Below are 22215 nucleotides of genomic sequence, written 5' to 3'. Positions count from 1 at the left end.
CCTAGCATTCAAATTTCCGTCAATGAAAAATGGTCCAACTATGTAGGTGTTCATCACTCCCGCACAGATGTTCAATTTTTGAAGATATTGGGTATGTTCTTCACCCGACAAATGAGGATCGCTGTCAGTCCAAAATCTACAGTTATGTCTGTTAACGTGACCGGTTAATTCGATAGTGACTTCGTCTGAAAAAAAAAACAATTCTAGTGAGAAAGTTAGGATCGTCATTAATGCGCCTCATCATCTCTTCACAAAATTCCATACGACGGTCGAAGTATTCTTCATTTAACTCATGAATTTTGTACGGGTGGAACTTGATTGTCTTCAAAGTTCTGCGGACAGCATGCGACTGATATCACGTTGTTGAGCACCTTTACGGGTGCTCAGATGAGGATTTTCAACGAAGGATAATGCAACGTCAAGCTGTTTTTCGGCCGTGGTCGATGACTTTGGTCGCCCAGGAATTCGACGATTCTTTACACTTCCCGTTTCCTCGAAGCGCCGCACAGTGCGCTCGACAGTCGACTTTGAAATTAATCGTTTGAACTGCGAAATGTTTGGTTAAATACAGAGGTTGTTCAGCTTATGTTTGGCCGATTTCGTTATTTCCTCCTCGCGGGCAGACTGGACTCACCTGACCTGGCTCGTGGCGTCCTGCAGTGTTGTGCAGTGGCTTCCTGGGAACGAACTAGTTTTTCCGCTCGGACGAAAATAACGAACAAAACATGACCATTGTTGTGAGTGTTGTGTTAAATTTGTTTCCAAGTGTGTGGGTTTCCGCTCTGTAACCAAAATGCCGCCCAAACTAAGCCGGTTTTGGGAAGGCTATGTTGCGGCTGTTTATGACGAACACTTTAGTGTTTCTGTCATTAGAAAACAGTGCAAGAAGAATAGTTGCAACATCTGTTTAAGTGGAATAAAAAATGTTATTAAAAAGCTCCACAATTTGGATCACCAACGAAGTTGCCTAGGAAGCGGAAATGCACCAAGACCACCTCCAACATGCAGAGGAAACTTCGCAAAATGGCAATGCAAGAAAATGCGCCAACACAAAGGTGTATGGCTAATCGTCTTGACGTGTCTTTGGGGACTATGAGCCGGAGGTTACACTATCAACTCAAGCTGAAAAAAGTCATGGAAGCTTGCGGCCATCTTCTCACGGATGCCTACCAAAAGGAACGATAGTGTAACGCATGGAAGCTGTACGAACGGCATCTGGCAAAACAAAGGTGGATGTACGCCGTAATGCTCGATGAAGCATGGATTTACCATTCCGACTGATTTGTGTTCATTTCATGCGTTACTCGATAAAACAGCTCTTTGATATTACATTGTCATCTGTCAAGAACACAAATCAATTTTTCCGATGAAAGTTACGTCGATTTTGTGTACATCATCTGAATCTACAGTAACAATTGGAAGTTCCCATGTCACATTTCCAAGTACCCCCTCCACCCACTCCCGCTAGGGGTTGACCAAGTTCATTCATTTGCATGTACACACTTTAGAGATCAAGCATATTAGAACCATATATTGTTGTTCAGTTTCATGCCCAGATGCGTATTTCTCGAGATATTCCACTGCCCCGACATTTCTGTTGCGTTGCTCAATAAAACAGAGATTTTGCTATTCAGTGCCATCTATCGAGCAAAAAAAACTTGTATGTTGCAGATAAAAAGTTACGTATTTTTGTATGTAGCATCTCAATTTGCACTAAAAACTGGGGGGGGGATCCCATTCAAACTTTTCAAGTTGTCCCCCTCTAACCCTTTAGGGGGCACCCGGGTAAATTCATTGTTCCATCCTGAAATAGAATTCTAAAAAAAATTGCCACGTGTTTTTGTATTTCATGATTACGATGCGTATTTCTCGAGATATTCCACCGTCCCGATCTTTTTGTGACACCCTGTATATTACAAATGGTCCATCATGATTTTCTCAGACGAAGTGAAACCATCAATACAGATCGTTACAGTCCTGAACCCCACGAAATGCCCCACAAACTTGTCTGCAGTAATCCAGTAATTGTCAACACATACTGTACCTACAATTCTGTTGGACAAATGACGTAAGCCCACCATGAATTACAATATGAAACCCTTCCTCACGCGCTGTATTTCTCTTCTATTTCTCTCACTGACTACCTTTCTGTCATCTCTTTCACTTCTTGACAAAGGAGACCTTTCCTGATGATCGGGAAGTGCTACGTGCTGTTTAGTATTTGTTTGTATTGTAACCTGTATACCTTTTTCCACAATATCATTGGTTGACCGATGGCAAAATTGTGTGGTAGCAAACGGCTACTATTTTGTACAGTGGCGTATTTACGATTTTGTTTTGGGAAGGTCTTCCCTAACTTTATTCCTGCAAATGTGAAACTTCTGAAAGCTATTTCATTTACTTTAAAATAGTAAATGAAATTTCGCTGGGGGCTTAAGCCCGAAATCCCCCTTAAATACGCCACTTATTTTGTATAACCAGGTATTGTAGTTTTCAATTTCTTGGCTACTTTGTGAGGACATTTCATACTTACCAACGCAATAAAAGAGTAAAAGTGATTAACTAATTATTGTCCTGGACATAATAGTAAACAGTAGATAGAAAGGTGAAATTTGAAACGTTAACACTTCTCAGTTCGATAGTAGGGGACAAGAACTGATGGGGGAGTAAATATATATTTATTTTGCTCCAGAATAGTATATCTCGCGAATCTCTTAGGTTAGCGAGATGATACTCACTATACGAACTTACCGTTGAATATAATACATTTTTTAGTGTTAGTGAACATGCTGCACCTACAGAGCAATTTCTCTAATATTAAAATTACCCATTATTTATTCCGAAAATGCTAAATGTTAAATTCACTTAAGTTTAAGCTATGAAATTCGCCATTTGAATTCTTAACTAAAAATAACTGAAAACATGTTTCAGCATTTTGAAAGATTACGCCTCTTGGGTAGGAATGAAGCCAATTTCTATAACATTAAAATTTCCCACTATTTGTTCATAAAATATCGAATGCAAGAATTTGCTTAAGTTCGAGGTATGAAAATAATTTGAACTCTCAACTAAAGTAGAAATAATGGAACCTGTACTTTAGCCTTGTCGGAAATTTCTCTTCTTCGTGGAGAAAGAGACAGTTTTTATATGATTGAAATTACCCAATATTTACTTATAAATGTCAATGTACGAATTATCTTAAGCTTGAGATGAGAAATTAATTTCTTATATCCTTAACTTAAAATAATTGAATACGTATTTAAACTTTGGAAATTCCGTCTTAAGATGGTAGGGGGAGAATTTTTTTCTCGAAATTCAAATCGTCGTTCTCTGTCTCATTATTACGGGAAAATGGATAAACCGTTGGAAATGAATTATTGAATACAGTTAGCATTATTCTAGAGCTGAATTCTCATTATGTCACTTTCATTAAAACGTATACTCTACGATAATAGTTGGGGGGCCGCGGTGGCTCAGTGGTAGAGCGTTCACCTCTGGTGCTTGGGGTCCCGGGTTCGATCCCAGCCCCCGCCAAGTGAACTTTGTGGTGGACAAACACCGTGTGCGTAGGTTTTCTTGGGGTTCTCCCGTTTCCTCCCACTTTCTTCATTCCACCATTTCATTCATTTCTCATAATCACCGTCTCCTTTAGCCTAACCGGCATAACCGTGGGACGTAAAACTCAAAGATTTCATTTTCTACGATAATAGTAAAGTGTTTAAAAGATACAGTGTACTAGAGCTTCTCGTCTTAGGAAGATGAATGTCGGTGTGTGTGTATATATATATATATACCCTAATGGTAGGCCAAACTTAACGATGAGATAAATGAAGTGAAAAAATATTGCGTAGCCGATGGAAATGAAATCCGATAGCATGTTGTCAGAGGTCTCTCACACTTGCAAACTAAGCAAGACGTAGCACCGAATGGTTCTACTGCCCCAACAAGAAACAGGTAAATGAAAGGGGCGAGACAGTATGTATCTGTTAAAGTGGCCCGAAGACAACGTTTGCATTGCTTCACATGGAGAAGAATATCGGGAAAATGAAACAAGTACAAAGTGTGACGAGTGTGGCCTAGAAGTTTGATATTGCCCATAGCATTGCTTCATATGCATGAGAAGAATTCCAAACCACAGACAATGCTGTGCAAAACTAAGGAACTGGTCGATCTCGGCAATTACATCAAAAACTACCACTACACTGTGAAACAGGCAAGAAGAAGCCGATGTCAAACATTGGGTGCAATTTCAAATATATCTTAGAGGATTGAACTCGCCCAATCTCACGCTTTACATTGGTACATGAACTTCACAGAGATGGTCACTTCCTCGACGACCATTACTTTGTATTCCAATGACATTTGCACATAGGTAGCATCATTTGCGGTGGCACCAGGAACATGAGGACTGGACCGAAAAGGAATGAGGTCACTTGTCACTTTATCTTTTCTGCTGAGAGTAGATTCAGTTTGAGTAGTCACTTTGGACGTACATTCATTCACGAGAAATGGGAACAAGCAATGGTCCCAGGAAGACTGTCGAACATGTTGAATTTGGTGTCCGATGTTGTCGTGTGTGTGGAGACATAAAGTTGCCTGACCTCCAAATAAATGATCGCAATACACTGACCGGTCAACGTTATTATGATACTGCCCTCCTTCTCCAAGTGCGACTTTTCATAGATGCAGTCGGCTTCAACTTCTTTATGAATTATAATGAGTGACCACATCGAAAAGTGGAAATGGAGCTCCTGGAACGAGAGGATATCCAGTGAATATAATTGCTGGTCTGTTTGTCCGACTTGAATCCAATCACGATCGTTTGGTATCTTGTGAGAAGACGTCTCACAGGACATCTAGATGTACCAAAGACCATCCAGAAGTTGTCTTAGACTCTGGTGGTGTAATAAAATTCCACATCACAACAACTCGTTACCAACTTAGTGAACAGAATGGGAACATGTTGCATAGCTGTCTGTGGTGACCACACAATCTTTTCAAGATCATTTCACTCCTTCTGTAATATCATGGGCATCATGAGTTGCTGTACCTTCCGTTTCAGTTATTGCCTTTTCCTTCATTCTTAAGTTACGTACACCAGTATATATATAAGGGAGAAGAAGGCATTTTCTACAATATTCTCGACGAAACCTATCTAATCACAGGAAAACTACTGAACTGTTTCAAGTGAATTTCGGTGCATAGTTATGATTTGGATCAAGCCAGATTTTTTTTTAAAAAAGCTACTTTCAACAAAAACCGTATCCTAAATGAGTCAAAGTGAAACGTGTACACGAAAAAAAAAAAATAGTGTGCTACGTGCCAATGATCTTAGGAAGATGAAATTCGGTATATAAACTCCTTATTAAAAATACATCAACATGCGCTACAGTATTTCTACAATTAAGCTTGTAAAGGGAGTTAGGGGGCAGATTCTATAATATCTTACCTTTTTTAATTTTTTTGTTATTCGGAAAATGGCCTTTAAAATACTTACAATCAAATTTTGGACATCATTAACACGTTGGTGTATCTAGGTTCTTATCAATTCACTTGATTTAACAATGACGCATGTAGTTGTCATTTGAGTCGAGCTGTTTTTGTTTCTCATTTTTCCTCAGTTTAATCCAAATACATATTACAAGAGGGAAAATTCAAAAGTACCTTTCAAGTGTTTTCCATAAACCTACTCTTCCCCTGCGAAGAGCAGGCATTGCAGATAACATTATTATAAACGTAATAGTATAATTTCTGAACTCTTCTTATGGTAACGCCAAACCATCTAGATGTACTATTTTTCTAGGTTATCTAGATGTACCGTGTCCTAGGTTATCCCAAACAATCTTTTGGGTAACTAAATATTATTATTATTATTATTATTATTATTATTATTATTATTATTATTAGTAGTAGTAGTAGTAGTAGTAGTAGCAGTAGTAGTAGTAGTAGTAGTAGTAGTAGTAGTAGTAGTAATGTTATTATTATTATTATTATTATTATTATTATTATTATTATTATTATTATTATTATTATTATTATTATTATTATTTGTAGTAGTAGTAGCAGTAGTAGTGGCAGTAGTAATATTGAACATATTTGAAAGTTACATCTCCTTAATATGAACGCAAAATGTCGGGAAACTTTTTATCGTTAGCAATTAACAACATATACCAGATCTTACTTGTTGAAATTTAAGAGCTTCCATTCATTACATCCGCTGCCATCCTCGCTTTGATGTTAAAAATTGTTCATTTTGCTTTTATTCTTAAATTACTTTCTTCTTCACTTCCTTCTTTGTTTTCATTCTATAAGGCCTAGGGCTCCCAGATATCTCGAATTAAAATAAATTATTCAGTAAAAATGTTCAAAACTTCAAATGCTACAGTTTTCCTCCAAAACATATGTTATAGTGCAATATAAGCCCGCTTTCATTTGTCATCGATACTCAAATGATACGCAGAGGCCGCGATGACTTAGTGGTAGAGCGTTCACCTCTGGTGCATGGGGAGCTCCTCCGTGGCAAACGGTTAGCGTACGCGCCTCTGGCGCGAGAGACTCGAGTTCGATTCCCAGCGGGAGCTCATGTGGTTCGGATTCCACGTTAATCAATAGGTCCACGTCTCATATAACCTCGCTGCTGAAAAGGGATGTTAAATTCAAAATCAATCAATCAATCTTGTGCGTGGGGTCCCTGGTTCGATACAGTTCGTGCCAAATGAACTTTGTGGTGGACAAATACCGTGTGCGTGGATTTTTTGGGGTTTTCCCGTTTCCTCCCACTTTCTTCATTCCACCATTTCATTCATTTCTCATAATCACCGTCTCCTTTAGCCTAACCGGCATAACCGTGGGACGTAAAACTCAAAGATTTCATTTTCTACGATAATAGTAAAGTGTTTAAAAGATACAGCGTACTAGAGCTTCTCGTCTTAGGAAGATGAATGTCGGTGTGTGTGTATATATATATATATACCCTAATGGTAGGCCAAACTTAACGATGAGATAAATGAAATGAAAAAATATTGCGTAGCCGATGGAAATGAAATCCGATAGCATGTTGTCAGAGGTCTCTCACACTTGCAAACTAAGCAAGACGTAGCACCGAATGGTTCTACTGCCCCAACAAGAAACAGGTAAATGAAAGGGGCGAGACAGTATGTATCTGTTAAAGTGGCCCGAAGACAACGTTTGCATTGCTTCACATGGAGAAGAATATCGGGAAAATGAAACAAGTACAAAGTGTGACGAGTGTGGCCTAGAAGTTTGATATTGCCCATAGCATTGCTTCATATGCATGAGAAGAATTCCAAACCACAGACAATGCTGTGCAAAACTAAGGAACTGGTCGATCTCGGCAATTACATCAAAAACTACCACTACACTGTGAAACAGGCAAGAAGAAGCCGATGTCAAACATTGGGTGCAATTTCAAATATATCTTAGAGGATTGAACTCGCCCAATCTCACGCTTTACATTGGTACATGAACTTCACAGAGATGGTCACTTCCTCGACGACCATTACTTTGTATTCCAATGACATTTGCACATAGGTAGCATCATTTGCGGTGGCACCAGGAACATGAGGACTGGACCGAAAAGGAATGAGGTCACTTGTCACTTTATCTTTTCTGCTGAGAGTAGATTCAGTTTGAGTAGTCACTTTGGACGTACATTCATTCACGAGAAATGGGAACAAGCAATGGTCCCAGGAAGACTGTCGAACATGTTGAATTTGGTGTCCGATGTTGTCGTGTGTGTGGAGACATAAAGTTGCCTGACCTCCAAATAAATGATCGCAATACACTGACCGGTCAACGTTATTATGATACTGCCCTCCTTCTCCAAGTGCGACTTTTCATAGATGCAGTCGGCTTCAACTTCTTTATGAATTATAATGAGTGACCACATCGAAAAGTGGAAATGGAGCTCCTGGAACGAGAGGATATCCAGTGAATATAATTGCTGGTCTGTTTGTCCGACTTGAATCCAATCACGATCGTTTGGTATCTTGTGAGAAGACGTCTCACAGGACATCTAGATGTACCAAAGACCATCCAGAAGTTGTCTTAGACTCTGGTGGTGTAATAAAATTCCACATCACAACAACTCGTTACCAACTTAGTGAACAGAATGGGAACATGTTGCATAGCTGTCTGTGGTGACCACACAATCTTTTCAAGATCATTTCACTCCTTCTGTAATATCATGGGCATCATGAGTTGCTGTACCTTCCGTTTCAGTTATTGCCTTTTCCTTCATTCTTAAGTTACGTACACCAGTATATATATAAGGGAGAAGAAGGCATTTTCTACAATATTCTCGACGAAACCTATCTAATCACAGGAAAACTACTGAACTGTTTCAAGTGAATTTCGGTGCATAGTTATGATTTGGATCAAGCCAGATTTTTTTTTAAAAAAGCTACTTTCAACAAAAACCGTATCCTAAATGAGTCAAAGTGAAACGTGTACACGAAAAAAAAAATAGTGTGCTACGTGCCAATGATCTTAGGAAGATGAAATTCGGTATATAAACTCCTTATTAAAAATACATCAACATGCGCTACAGTATTTCTACAATTAAGCTTGTAAAGGGAGTTAGGGGGCAGATTCTATAATATCTTACCTTTTTTAATTTTTTTGTTATTCGGAAAATGGCCTTTAAAATACTTACAATCAAATTTTGGACATCATTAACACGTTGGTGTATCTAGGTTCTTATCAATTCACTTGATTTAACAATGACGCATGTAGTTGTCATTTGAGTCGAGCTGTTTTTGTTTCTCATTTTTCCTCAGTTTAATCCAAATACATATTACAAGAGGGAAAATTCAAAAGTACCTTTCAAGTGTTTTCCATAAACCTACTCTTCCCCTGCGAAGAGCAGGCATTGCAGATAACATTATTATAAACGTAATAGTATAATTTCTGAACTCTTCTTATGGTAACGCCAAACCATCTAGATGTACTATTTTTCTAGGTTATCTAGATGTACCGTGTCCTAGGTTATCCCAAACAATCTTTTGGGTAACTAAATATTATTATTATTATTATTATTATTATTATTATTATTATTATTATTAGTAGTAGTAGTAGTAGTAGTAGTAGCAGTAGTAGTAGTAGTAGTAGTAGTAGTAGTAGTAGTAGTAGTAGTAGTAGTAGTAGTAGTAATGTTATTATTATTATTATTATTATTATTATTATTATTATTATTATTATTATTATTATTATTTGTAGTTGTAGTAGCAGTAGTAGTGGCAGTAGTAATATTGAACATATTTGAAAGTTACATCTCCTTAATATGAACGCAAAATGTCGGGAAACTTTTTATCATTAGCAATTAACAACATATACCAGATCTTACTTGTTGAAATTTAAGAGCTTCCATTCATTACATCCGCTGCCATCCTCGCTTTGATGTTAAAAATTGTTCATTTTGCTTTTATTCTTAAATTACTTTCTTCTTCACTTCCTTCCTTGTTTTCATTCTATAAGGCCTAGGGCTCCCAGATATCTCGAATTAAAATAAATTATTCAGTAAAAATGTTCAAAACTTCAAATGCTACAGTTTTCCTCCAAAACATATGTTATAGTGCAATATAAGCCCGCTTTCATTTGTCATCGATACTCAAATGATACGCAGGGGCCGCGATGACTTAGTGGTAGAGCGTTCACCTCTAGTGCATGGGGAGCTCCTCCGTGGCAAACGGTTAGCGTACGCGCCTCTGGCGCGAGAGACTCGAGTTCGATTCCCAGCGGGAGCTCATGTGGTTCGGATTCCACGTTAATCAATAGGTCCACGTCTCATATAACCTCGCTGCTGAAAAGGGATGTTAAATTCAAAATCAATCAATCAATCTTGTGCGTGGGGTCCCTGGTTCGATACAGTTCGTGCCAAATGAACTTTGTGGTGGACAAATACCGTGTGCGTGGATTTTTTGGGGTTTTCCCGTTTCCTCCCACTTTCTTCATCCCACCATTTCATTCATTTCTCATCATCACAGTCTCCTTTGGCCTAAGCGGCATAATCGTGGGACGTAAAACTCAACCACTCCGTTAACCCATTATCGCATGCCGTGCCATATATGGCACATACCCTTTTTTCACTTTAGCTTTTTTGTGATTTATGAAAGGCAACAAATGACTATTTTGTCTGCTGTGTGAGATATTGACGTGTATGAATAAGAGATTTTGGTGTCATCTGGCATGTTCTTTGTGAGTTGTAAGTGTGTCGTATATGCCACTTACTTATTTCTCGTCGGAATTTAGTGAAAAATCTAAAATTCAAGTTTAAATTCATTTTTCAAGTTCTCATATGAGAATTTCCAATACTGATAATTTTTTTTCGCTAAATAAAAAAAAAACACGCAGAAAGGGGTTAATATTTTCTCCTCGGTAGTTCGCTAAATCTCGATAAATTTTCTCGTTCTTCTTCAGGTCAACATTTCATGAACACCTAATTGCTTTCAATTTCTGTTTCTTAATGTTTCTGCGGTTTCTTTTCCTGTACAATACGTTTATTTCCTGTCTCCAAGCGGATCATTTTATATTTTTTCCCCGAAACTCTCTACCGAGTTCTCACAAAATACACACCCTGATATTAAGTATGAAACTTCAAGAACGAGTCATCAGATTGACCCCACATATGCACAATGTGTAGACGATGAATAACAAAAACGTGATTATCAGTGGCTGCTTGAAGATCCATCTACCGATCAGTGCAGCTTTTTCATTTCTGTCATTCTGAGTGAGGTTTTCCTGAGTTTTTTGTCATTCAGCCGAGGCAAAAGCCAGAATGGTACCTAACTAACAGGCTCCGTCACTTGCATTCACGAGTTACGCGTCCTGCAGTATCAGGTTAACACACCCTGTTTCATCTAATTGAACCCTTTGTAAAAAAGTGTAACTTAAAACAATTTCAAATATATTTGCACTTAACGCATTTGAAGGTTCTTTGTGATTGATGTTTATTTTGTTGTAACATATGAAAAAAATTGTATTATGATCCTGCTTTCATACTTTAGTTATTAGTTTCGTGATATTAGAAATTTGAAAAAAAAATAGATCAAGACATTATAGGAATTATAGGAATAAACACATAAAAACTTAATGAAAAATATTAAGAGATAGAAGAGGAATTATAGCGGACTTAAAACATATGTTAAGCATTTAACGTGAAGTTTTACACGACAAGCTGGACATGTTTAATTAATTAACCAAAGAGATTGTTAAAAGAAGGATTTGTATATAGACCTTTTACTGATTATTTACACGATCAAATGTTTCATTCAGCGAAACGGTATGAAAATCCTTTTCCGTAGAAAGAACTGTCAAACTTTTACCACGGAGAGCAATCTATGTAACTATGTTAAAACTACGTTTTTTTTTTAATTTTTAGGTTTAACCTGTACTTTTATCAAAGCTTCAGTCAACGTGTAAGAGAATCCAATGAGATGTCAAAGACCAACATTATGCTTCTGTCTACTAAGTTGGATAAGAAGCCGTTTGGAGAGAAGTAGATGGTATTACTAGTTACGAGTCCGTACATCCGATTGGTGAGGTAAAATCCTTCTTGGCTTTATGAACGCAAACTTAATTTTAAGATACATCATAAGTGTCTTGTAGATTTACTCTCTGATAGGTTTAAGAAAAATCCCTGGATGCAATTATTTTTTAAGCAAAATATTAGCACAGGCATGTGCTAAGTTATATGAAAGGTTGATTGGGCCGTATGGAACGACCATCTCAACTCGCGATGAAAACTAAGATTTTGCTTATATATTGTGACATATTTATTATTTTCAGATATTTTTACATTGTAAGAGAATTTTCTGATGATATGCGTATTAAACGCCATTACATTTGTAGATGTATAGTCGTTGGTTTCTCCGTTTTCTAAAGAGAGATGGCTCAACTTTGGTTATCAACCCTTCATGTTGGAAGGCATGAAGGAATGATTATTATCTGCCTTGTAGAATCGAGAAATTTATTTAAGTAGTGTTTTCGTACAACGGCCCGGGTACAATACTGGAGCCATTTTTAATCATTGTTTTACAATCGTTCTATTTATGGTTTCAACTACTGGTTGTTAATTGGATATCTAGGGAACCTTAGGGCTAAAGGCACTGAGGCTTGGTGCTGACTGCATCATTCCGGTTTGTACCAAAGAGCAAAAATTGTGAAGCCTTAGCTGCAAACCGTTCGAGGGCCATTGGGATATCCCGAATGGGAAACCGGTATCTTTATCCTAACTAGTCCGTAATTTTCGATTTTATTTTATCTGTGCTAGTCAATTGTTCTTATTACCTCTCTAAAGAACCATTTCTACAATACATTCACGGTCCTGCGTAGTGTAGCTGGTAACCTTCTGCCTTTAGTTAGATTCCCGGTGAGGACAGTCGGCCAAAAGAATGTAAAAGCCTTTTCATTCCTGCCATCCTGAGTGAGGTTTTCCTGGGTTTTTCTCATTCAGCCAAGGCAAATGCCAGGACGACACCTAACTAACAGTATCGGTCTACTTCCCTCCTTGATCTTTCCTTTTTCCTCTCCAATATCCCGGCCAGTGTAATCGACGGAGGGACGTCATCCCTCATATGTGTAATAACATGGACACAGATACCAAAAGCCAAGAAATGTAATTCATAATCTACATTAAACTCGTCTCCTTTCGATCTGTTCATTGTTATCGACTCAAATATGTGCAAGTATTTTCTATACTAGTGATGCGTCTATCTCTTCTTACATTATGATACTCTACGACATGGCTCCATTGAGATGCTTAACACTGTGAGATTCTAAAAGCATCCATTAAATTGATTTATTTTGCAGCAATTAATACTTCTACGATTCTACAGGACATACTCAATACATTCGATACATATCGATATTATGAATCGAAGTTTTGGAGGTCAACCAGTAGTAGTCACTATGTCTAGGTGGTATTGAAGTGGCGTTATTTACACTTGATAAAACAATACTTAATTTTAAAGTACTTTCACCTATATTCTCAGCAAAAATAATTAAATTAAATTGTTTTAATAAGAAAAGAAAGAGTACAGATGTAGTGTAAGGTCAAATTTTTTAAGTACGTCAACTATTTCTCCTCTAAAGCAACCATAGTTTTATTTAAAAGTGTAGAAATGTACGTTGAGTTACGAAGTTTTGGGTGTCACGACCTGGTGCACCATCCCCGTGGGTGTGTCTCTGTTACAGACTTCTCGTAATACAGTATCATAGTTACTGACACTGACTGTTGTTGTCTGTGGCTATTTTCACTAGAATATATAGATTATTCCTGAAAATAGGATTATTGAGTTCAGCACTGATATTTCCCACTTATTTTAAAAGATGTTCACGAAATTGCTTTAAACACAGTACATACAGATGGTGATCAGAAAAATGGAAACACCTGAACGAAATTGCAGCTTACCAGATTAATATGGTGTCGGGCCACCTGTCGCTTTCAGAACAGCCTTGATGCAACGTGGGATGGAGGCATAGAGATCGTGAATGATAGCAAGTGGAATTTTACACCATTCCTCGTGCAGGGCAACGGCCAGTTCTGTGACAGAGGATGGAGGTGAAAATCGTCGTCGGAGACGTGTTTCCAAGACGGACCACAGATGTTCAATTATGTTGAGATCTGGGAATTGGGCGGGCCAGGGTAGATGTTGAACTTCATCCCGATGTTCCTCAAACCACGCTGCAACAACGCCAGCTGTGTGAATGGGTACATTATCATCATTGAAGATAGCGTCATTGTCCGGGAACAACATCCGGACCATAGGATTCAAGTGGTCTCCTAAAATTGCGACATAATCGTTGGCAGTGATTCGTCCGCTAAGTGTGACCACAGGACCCAATGAAAACCATGATTGCGTCCCACAGCATCACGGAGCCGCCGCCATGTTTCACAGTTGGGCGGAGACACTGCAGATCATAAGCTTCTTTGGGCGTGCTCCACACATAAACACTGCCCGTGGTTGGGAATAGGGTGAAGAATGACTCATCCGACCATATCACACGTTTCCAGTCCTCAACGGTCCAAGTTGCATGATCGCGACACCATTTGCGGTGTGCGAAAGCGTTATGGTTCCTGATGAGCGGTTTGGCCCGTGCAGCACGACCCCGTAAGTTCATGTCATGTAATTAGCGGCGGACTGTGATTGTCGAAACAGGGTGGGGGAGGTGCTGATTGAGTTCCTCCGTCACTTGCTGCGCAGTGGCACGTCGGTTCTGCGTGACAATGCGTTTTAATACCCGGCGTAGCCTGTCACTCATGATTTTCTTCCGCCCACTGTTCCGCTTCCCCGATGTGGTTTTCCCGTGTGTTGTTTAGGCCGTCATCACCTTCGACACTGTCCCACGTGACACACCTAACACAGTAGCCACTGCCGTCACACTCACTCCACATAACCGCGCACCAACAATGTGCCCTCTTTGAAAATCTGAGAGGTCTTCCATTTTACACTACCTCTGTCTACTGCAGCCACTGGACACTGCTTTTCCACTGCGCCTGACGTAGTATGGAAACCAACCTAACACACCACCACAAGCGGTCCGGCGCTGCGGGCGCCACGACACCACTGCCAACCCATACATCTGACGTGTTGCCAACTACAGGTGTTTCCATTTTTTTGATCACCACCTGTAATTGTAGTAGATAAACTACCGAAAGGAGACTACCAATTAAAACCAATATATATCTCTCTTCTGTGATAACGTTTCTTCAAACGATGACCTGTTCATTTAAAATTGAAATGCCACTGTCACGAATTCATCTCTACCACGCACTATTTCCCTCCTTAACAGATCCCGGACGGACTGCGAGCATAGCTCGCTGTGAAGGTTTTGTTACATTAGACAGGCTGCGGGCTATGCTCGCACTGCATATTTTTTATTATTATTATGGAATGATGGGCGACGCTCGCACTTTGTTTCTTTTATTTGTGAATTGTGACTATGTGGTTCAGACTCCAAGCTCTAGATAGCGTGAATGTCCAGTTATAGTCGCAACTGAACTGTAATTGTACCTTTGTATGAAGGCGCGTTAATTTTTTTCTTTCTTTAGCTTGTGGTGTTGGTCGGAATGACCAACTTGTGAGTTACTACCCTTTCAAACGAAAAACGTTGAAATGGTGGAAGAAGTTTTTTTTTTTTTTTCACTTTACATTGTGTACTTTTATGGATGTTTTTCAATTATAACTTGCATATTACATGCATATAGAGTATTTCTATACTTTTTTGTTACGTTGTAAAAAGTTTTTCTTGATTTGCGTAATTATTATATATAGTTAAAAAAGTGAGAAAATAAATATGTATTGAATGTTATATGCCAATGTAAAAAGGAAGTTCTGTTGATTATAGAATGGTATAATAAGTCACATTATGTTGAAAACTGTATTTTCTACGAATTTTTAAAATATGTCAAAAAACCGTCGTCTATAGGGAAAACCCCGGTATTTAAAGGACAGTCCGGAATGTGTCAAAATCCCCTTCTTGCTTGGTTCTGCAAATAATTGTGTCAATATACTGTCTTCATTTCAGTGTTTCAAACAAACAAACAAACAAAGGATGACAGAAGGTGGAATAGCCGAGAGGGGTGATCATTACTTGTCAAATATAACATAAACATTTATAGTAAAATCATACTCATATTTAGTCAGCACACGTAAAAAAGTTACATGTACTATTCTACAGGCAGGGCATAAATCACCCTGGATGCCTTCCAAAAAGAAATAAGCATATATTTTATAACAATTATCCGCATGTTCTAATATCAAAATCTCTCACTTAATATATTAAGAATCAATAGTTCCTTCAAGACGGTTTATAGATCAATATATGTATTCTGTGATAACAGAACATATCATTTACATTTTCATAACTTTAATTTAAGCCAATGTGTTAGAAAGTAAAATTTGGATCAACCCACTTTAGTTTCAGAGCAAAATTAAATAAAAATGATTACGAATTTGTTTGAAAACTTCTGCTGACATCTAGTAGCTGCAACTGAACTTTGATTCAATATGGAACTCGTACAATACTGGACATTTACAATGCAATTTCCAAAGAAAGCACGGATTGACTCTACAGTGGAAGAACGTGTAGAAGATGGAAGGTTAATAAAAAACCTCGAAGTGCTACTCCACGACGCATTACGTGAAACACCCATGACTCACGAAACAATAACTGTAGGTTACCATAGAGTCACAGTTCGGAATTTGGCAAATGTTTGTGTGATATGAGTGGGTCTGGACAATCTAACAAGCTTTTATCGTCAAATTCAGCAGCATTTCTAGTAGCTAGATTTCCACAATTGGTAGCAGATGAATTGTCTGATTAATTTTCGGCGACATTGGTATTCATGTTGAAGATAATGCAACCATAAAGTTGAGAATGTTGTATCGAATCAATGGATTCAGGAAGGCAAAGCTGACCAACGTTCTATGTCATATCACAGACCGAGAACTGCGTGCATATTTGTGGCTTCTATCTCTTCTTGAAATTTTGTAGTTTTAATAATGAATAATGTATCTAAGAATGATGCTACTTTACCATGTGCGTCTTGTCATCATCCCAAGCCCAAGAGGTTAGAAGCGAGCTACAAGGTTTTACAAGTACGGGTCTCTAAAGACATTAACACCAAATAGCTTGTAGCTGCGCGGCGAACATAGCCAAATTCTTATTTAAAGAAGCTCATTATGCAGACGAATGTGCAGTAGAAATTTTTGTGCGATTGTACTAAAATTTCTCAATACGATTTACCTTTTAAGGCTAGTAGCTTGTCAAAGCCTCACTAAGAATGCATTCTCGTTTAAGGTAAGAAACACAATATACAGTTATAAACATAGGATTGTAAAGAAGCTAATTCCGTGTTGCATCCATAGATGGGGAGGTAATTGGACAGAGCCATACCGTTTTCAAACGCATGGTGTCAACACCAATATCATCGGGCTGGCCATTGTTGTGGTTTTATATGTACTTATATTTAGAATATTTGTCATAAAATTATATCAGTGGAGTACACAAAATTTTATTAAGAGGTTTAAGATTCCAGTTCATATATTTAAAGAATGTACATATAAACGTATATTTTAGTGTTAATATTCAATGAATGTTTTATGTAACATCCTCTTAAGGGGTGGGTTAACTTTGGAAATTCTCCCTACGTACACCACTGTATCCTAACATATCAATGTTGGATATCAAAAAGATTTAGAAATTGAATCAGTAACAAAACTGTACAACGCCTGTAACTACTTTTTTTTTTAAATCTAGGGTTACAAAACACGAGGCCATGAGCCAAATACGACTTTAAAAACGAACGTCAGCCTTGTACAAGGCTCTGTCATGTTCTATTTTAGTGAGTATAAAAAAAGCACTTGATATTCAGCTAAATATCTCACTTGAATTAAAATACCATTCAACGACGAACGGGACGAGGCATGGATTTTTCTGATGGAATAATATCATGGAAATGTTCAAACTTCTTTGAAAGTAGCCTAAGTAGACATTTGCATATAGCAGAAAGCTTTCTATACAACCCGGTAGCAAAAGGTTGGATACCCTGGTTCTAGTTAATAATTTATTTAAGAAACTGAAAATTGTAAAATATTTTCTTAAAAAGTATATGCCTCAATTTATAACTATAACTATAATATCTCCAAATCTATTTTACATGCTTATCTTTTATAACTTTTGTAGTATGATTCATAGATATATATTTACTAGTATAGATTCAAGTAGTGATATTGGTTTAGAAAGTAATAGGTGTTCCCCTCGAAGGTACCACGAAAATAATAATTTGCTCCTGTAAATATTTAGCAGATCGTGTTTAGGTTGTCCGGAGTTTGTGAGATAGTTTGGATATCAGAAGCTAATACTCGGTGATCACGAACAAATCGGGGCCACGGAGTGGTGTTGGACGCGAAATCCAGAAGGTGACACGAAAGGTTGTTGTTTTCGCTTGTGTCTGGACACTCCAGAAGGACACTACAACCACCTCTCCTCACAACTTAATTTCTTATACTTACACGTTTCACATATAAATGTTCTATTTTCTCTTGTACGTTTTCTTTAAAAAAAAAATCCTTCGAGAGGGGCACTGATATCATCGTTTTCCAAAAGCCCGCTACAAAGAGCGCCTTTGGCAAGCGTGAAACCCTTACCATTGAGTAGGTAATACATAATCAGACATGTTGAACGCAGAAATTAGCATGATAAAATTAGAAACTTTTTATACTATTATTAAGATATTATTAAGCGGGCGATAAATTTCGATGGTTTAACATGTCTAATTATGGGGGACGGGTAGCCACATTCATGCCTTATTCATGTGATTTAACATACAATGTGCAGACAAATTCATATCTTTATCAAATGGTTCACATTCTTTCAGAAGTAAAATTGACCTATCTATATTCGCTGTATGTATCTTAAGCTCCTTTATCAGGGCATAGATTACATTATTTAACCCTCTAAAGTCAGAAATAAACTTAAGACCCGAATCAAACCAACTTATGCAAGGAACCCAGTGTTAATTTTGCGGCAAATGGGTAACGAGCTAGTCTTCAGTGCACTTGATCCGGGATTGATTCCAGGAAGAAATGTTTCGCCCGATCACAAATCCCTATATTAATTCGGATTCAAATTGAATCACTAGATCTTGCCTTACATATATTCGCTTCTGTCAACAAGCGTTAAACTGCAATGGATCAATCAAACTAGGAATCAAAAACCGCATTAAAGCAAAACGTTGCCATTCATTCACTACGAATTTCATAAATAATTAAATATTCCCATAACACTACGACATAATTATCTAATTAGATCACAATTAGCATAATTTGGGCAAAATGCCGAATAGAGCCACGATATTATGCAAAATTAACGGTTTTGTAGCTTGTAGATTGATTTACAATAACTCTACACCAGTGACGACGCCGGCTTTAATTTCTATAGGGGAACAAACCGAGGTGCAAAATACATTTTAGGAGTAAAGATATTTCTCCATATACAGAAAAGTTATATATTACTTGACCTACACTATAATAAATATATCCGGTGAGAGTTGTGGCCAGATATTCCTACCAGGGTAGCACTCGCTCCTTTACTCCTCCACTGGTGTTGTCATTGCTCTAATCTATGCGATCCATTCGTGCCAATATGGTTCAAATTTGAAAACATGAACGCCCAATAAAGTTAGGTTAAGTGTGAATGCAACTCCGAGGAATTCATTGCTATAAAGAAATGAACTAAGCATGGTAAATGTTTTTCCTCACAGAAATACTAATATTCAATATTAGAAGAACGCGATATAAGCGCAGATCTTTTGATGCCATACTTCTGCATTGTCGATTGTACCGTCTTTGTTAGCTATTAAGAAAATGTGTTTATTTAAACATTTCAAATGTAGTCTTGCCCAAAATATCTTGACCACTCAGCTTGCATAAAGGGTAATATTTTAGCAACCGCAGGTAGGGAATTTGTTTGCCGGCCATTTTGAGAAAATATTCCGAAAGAATAACATCCAGTACTAACCAACAACAAGCAAACGTGCAGCCGAGTCAATGGAACATACAATGACATATTTTCCTGCTGAGACACTATCAACTCCCTGTGAGATTCAATAGGTCTTCAAGAGATTCCACTCCTACAGCGCATCAGGCCCATATGGAACCTCCCCACTAGCAATGAAGAATACAGTGCTGAAGATTGCGGTGTTTTTTTTTTTTTGTCGAACTATCAACGCAATCCTACAAACAGGCTACTTCACCTCCGCATGGAAAGAAACCTGATTTATCCTGATTCGCAAGCCTATAGTGCACACTGGATGGATTCCGAAAGCTACAGAAAGCGTAGTATTCTGTCAGATGTTAGCAAAATCGTTGAGAGGATTATTCTTTGGTGCCTTCTGCACTATATACAAGTAAACACAATAATCAACTTGGTATCACGCTGGCTGTAGTACATCACTTCAACATGTGAGAGCAATCGACGGTATAAGCAACCAGCTAAAGGAACGGGAACCAAATCTTGGACCTTTTCCTACATGTAGGTAAATTATTTAATAAGGGGTGGGTATTGGACTCGTCCACAAACTTCTTAGCAAAGGATTCCCCATCTGTAGTGAAAGTAATTACCACAAGACCACATCTTCCATGTTGAACATGCAGGGTACATAACAGGATCGAGACCGATTAGTGCCGTAGTCGCACAAGACTCCTGCCTATTGAAGCTCTTGTACCACTCAAATACGGCAGATGTTCTTAGCATACCGACTTCCCTCACGGCATTCGCTGACGACTCTGCCATCTTCACTAGACATCGCAAATATTAGTACCCCACACTGTACCTCCGAAGGTACATTTCTCTGTTCGAGGAGTAGATCGATAATTGATGCATCCAAATCAACACAGAAAAAACAACTCTAATTGGAAATTCTGAATTAGGCCAACTGAACATTGAACGGTATAGCCCTGGTGACGATAGGGTAAGCCAAATAGGGCTACCTCGGAGTCATTCTGCACCACGCATAACCTGCTCAACCCACATGGATGTAATAATTCAGGAAGCCTTCCTTTGATGCCTCCGATCTCTGCTTCTCGTTCTTCACTCCTCCCAACTTAGAAATGAACTTAATCGTCTATAACGTGTGCATCAACCTTACCCTCATGTATGCACATCCTGCCTGGAAACACGCCCCATCCGACTCCAAATTGTCCAGAATAAGGCTACAAGGGACTTTGATATTTTGCTTCTGAGTTATCTCCAACATTATTATAAGGAAAATTCTGTGTACTATACTCACATTCATCAACCCCATCATTGCTTCAGTTAGAACGCAAGAACAAGTAAGAAGAATGTATCCTATGCCACTACTATAACAACTATCAAAAAGACAATCGAAAGTCGGACAGCAACAGTAGTCCGGATATAACATACTCGTACGACAATGCACCACAGTTAAGGATCAGTACAAATGGAAGACATGGCCGTTGACTCGAAACTTCTACACAAAATTTCGTCAAGAAACTGGAACTACCGACAATTGCATATTTCAGACTTACGCCCTTATTGGATCAAACTCCTCAATTATTGGTTCGCAATACTAAATTCACAGGCACTACTTAGATTCAAAGTCTTTATCAGAAAATCTTAAGTAGGCATTATGATTGTCAATTAAAGTTGTTAATTTTGTAAATTCACGTGCTCTGAACACTCAGCGTTTTGAGGCTTTGTTTGACTTCCTCAGTGCTAAACACAATACTTTATTTTTACACATCGAAGTTCATTGGTTGTCGAAAGGTAATATGTTAAATAGGCTTAAGATTACAGACTTAATAGAAATTAAGTCTGGTTTGGAAATATTTTCCCTGAGTTTCGTAAAGATGAACTTTATAGTTCCTTTACTGATGACATATTTGATTTCTCTTTCATGTCTTGCTGACTTTATTGAAATATGGAAAAAAAACTCAGTCTCAAACTCCAAAGCAGAAACATGAACACATTAACTTCTTATGATAAGATAAGAGATTCCATGGAAACGATTCCACTATGGAAATATCATCTGAATGCTTTTACTCCCAACTTTTAATCTTTATCTCGATTAAATAGGCTTCTTGACAATCAGAGTGTGATTTAACTATGTAAACAGACAATATCAACTTACACCTAGACTCAGTCTATGATGAATTCAAGCGATAATTTCCTCTTTTGTGTAAAGAAGACTGGCCGAGCAAATTAGTAAAAAAAATCTTTCACCATTGATCTGGATTTACTTCCCCATGAAATGCAGAAGAAAGCAATTGAATAAGTGCAATTCATGTGCCAAAGAACTGTTTCTTTCAACGGCTTTGGAAAAATTTTTCGGTTTGTTCTTCCTGGATTCATCGTCATTTTTTATAGCCATCATCCTGGAGGGAGGACCTATAGAGGATCTGTCATCTGTCTTCGTAGTTCTCGGAATTTTCTTTATTTCTTCCTGTAGGTGTAGTCTCCCTCTTGTCATTTGCCACTGTTAGTTTATAATTGTGAAAAGACGTATTTGTAGTGAAAACACGTGGCTTGCAGTACGTGCGTATATATGGATCTTTACAATATACAAGGAAGGTACGGTGGTTTAGTGTTAAATCGGGTAGTTCTGATGCGTCGGGATCGATCACGTAAATTTATGGTAGTAGACAACCTAATCTTCGAGAGTTTTTTTGCTTC

The 22215-nt window shown here is 38.0% G+C and overlaps 1 protein-coding gene across 1 annotated transcript in view; it reads left to right on the top strand.

The window, feature by feature from the left end:
* LOC145670709 (uncharacterized) overlaps positions 1 to 22215 on the top strand; it is a 122581-nt gene that overhangs the window by 4875 nt on the left and 95491 nt on the right. The window contains exon 2 of the mRNA XM_081739492.1: positions 11399 to 11560. The gene's annotated coding sequence lies outside the window, so the exon portion shown is untranslated. The remainder of the gene's footprint in view (positions 1 to 11398; positions 11561 to 22215) is intronic.

The sequence above is a fragment of the Thermobia domestica genome, chromosome 14 (assembly GCF_964235325.1).
Source record: "Thermobia domestica chromosome 14, izTheDome1.hap1.1, whole genome shotgun sequence".
Classification (NCBI taxonomy): Eukaryota; Metazoa; Arthropoda; class Insecta; order Zygentoma; family Lepismatidae; genus Thermobia; species Thermobia domestica.
The sequence above is the reverse complement of the archived record's forward strand: the minus strand, read 5'-3'. Positions and strand labels throughout refer to the sequence as shown.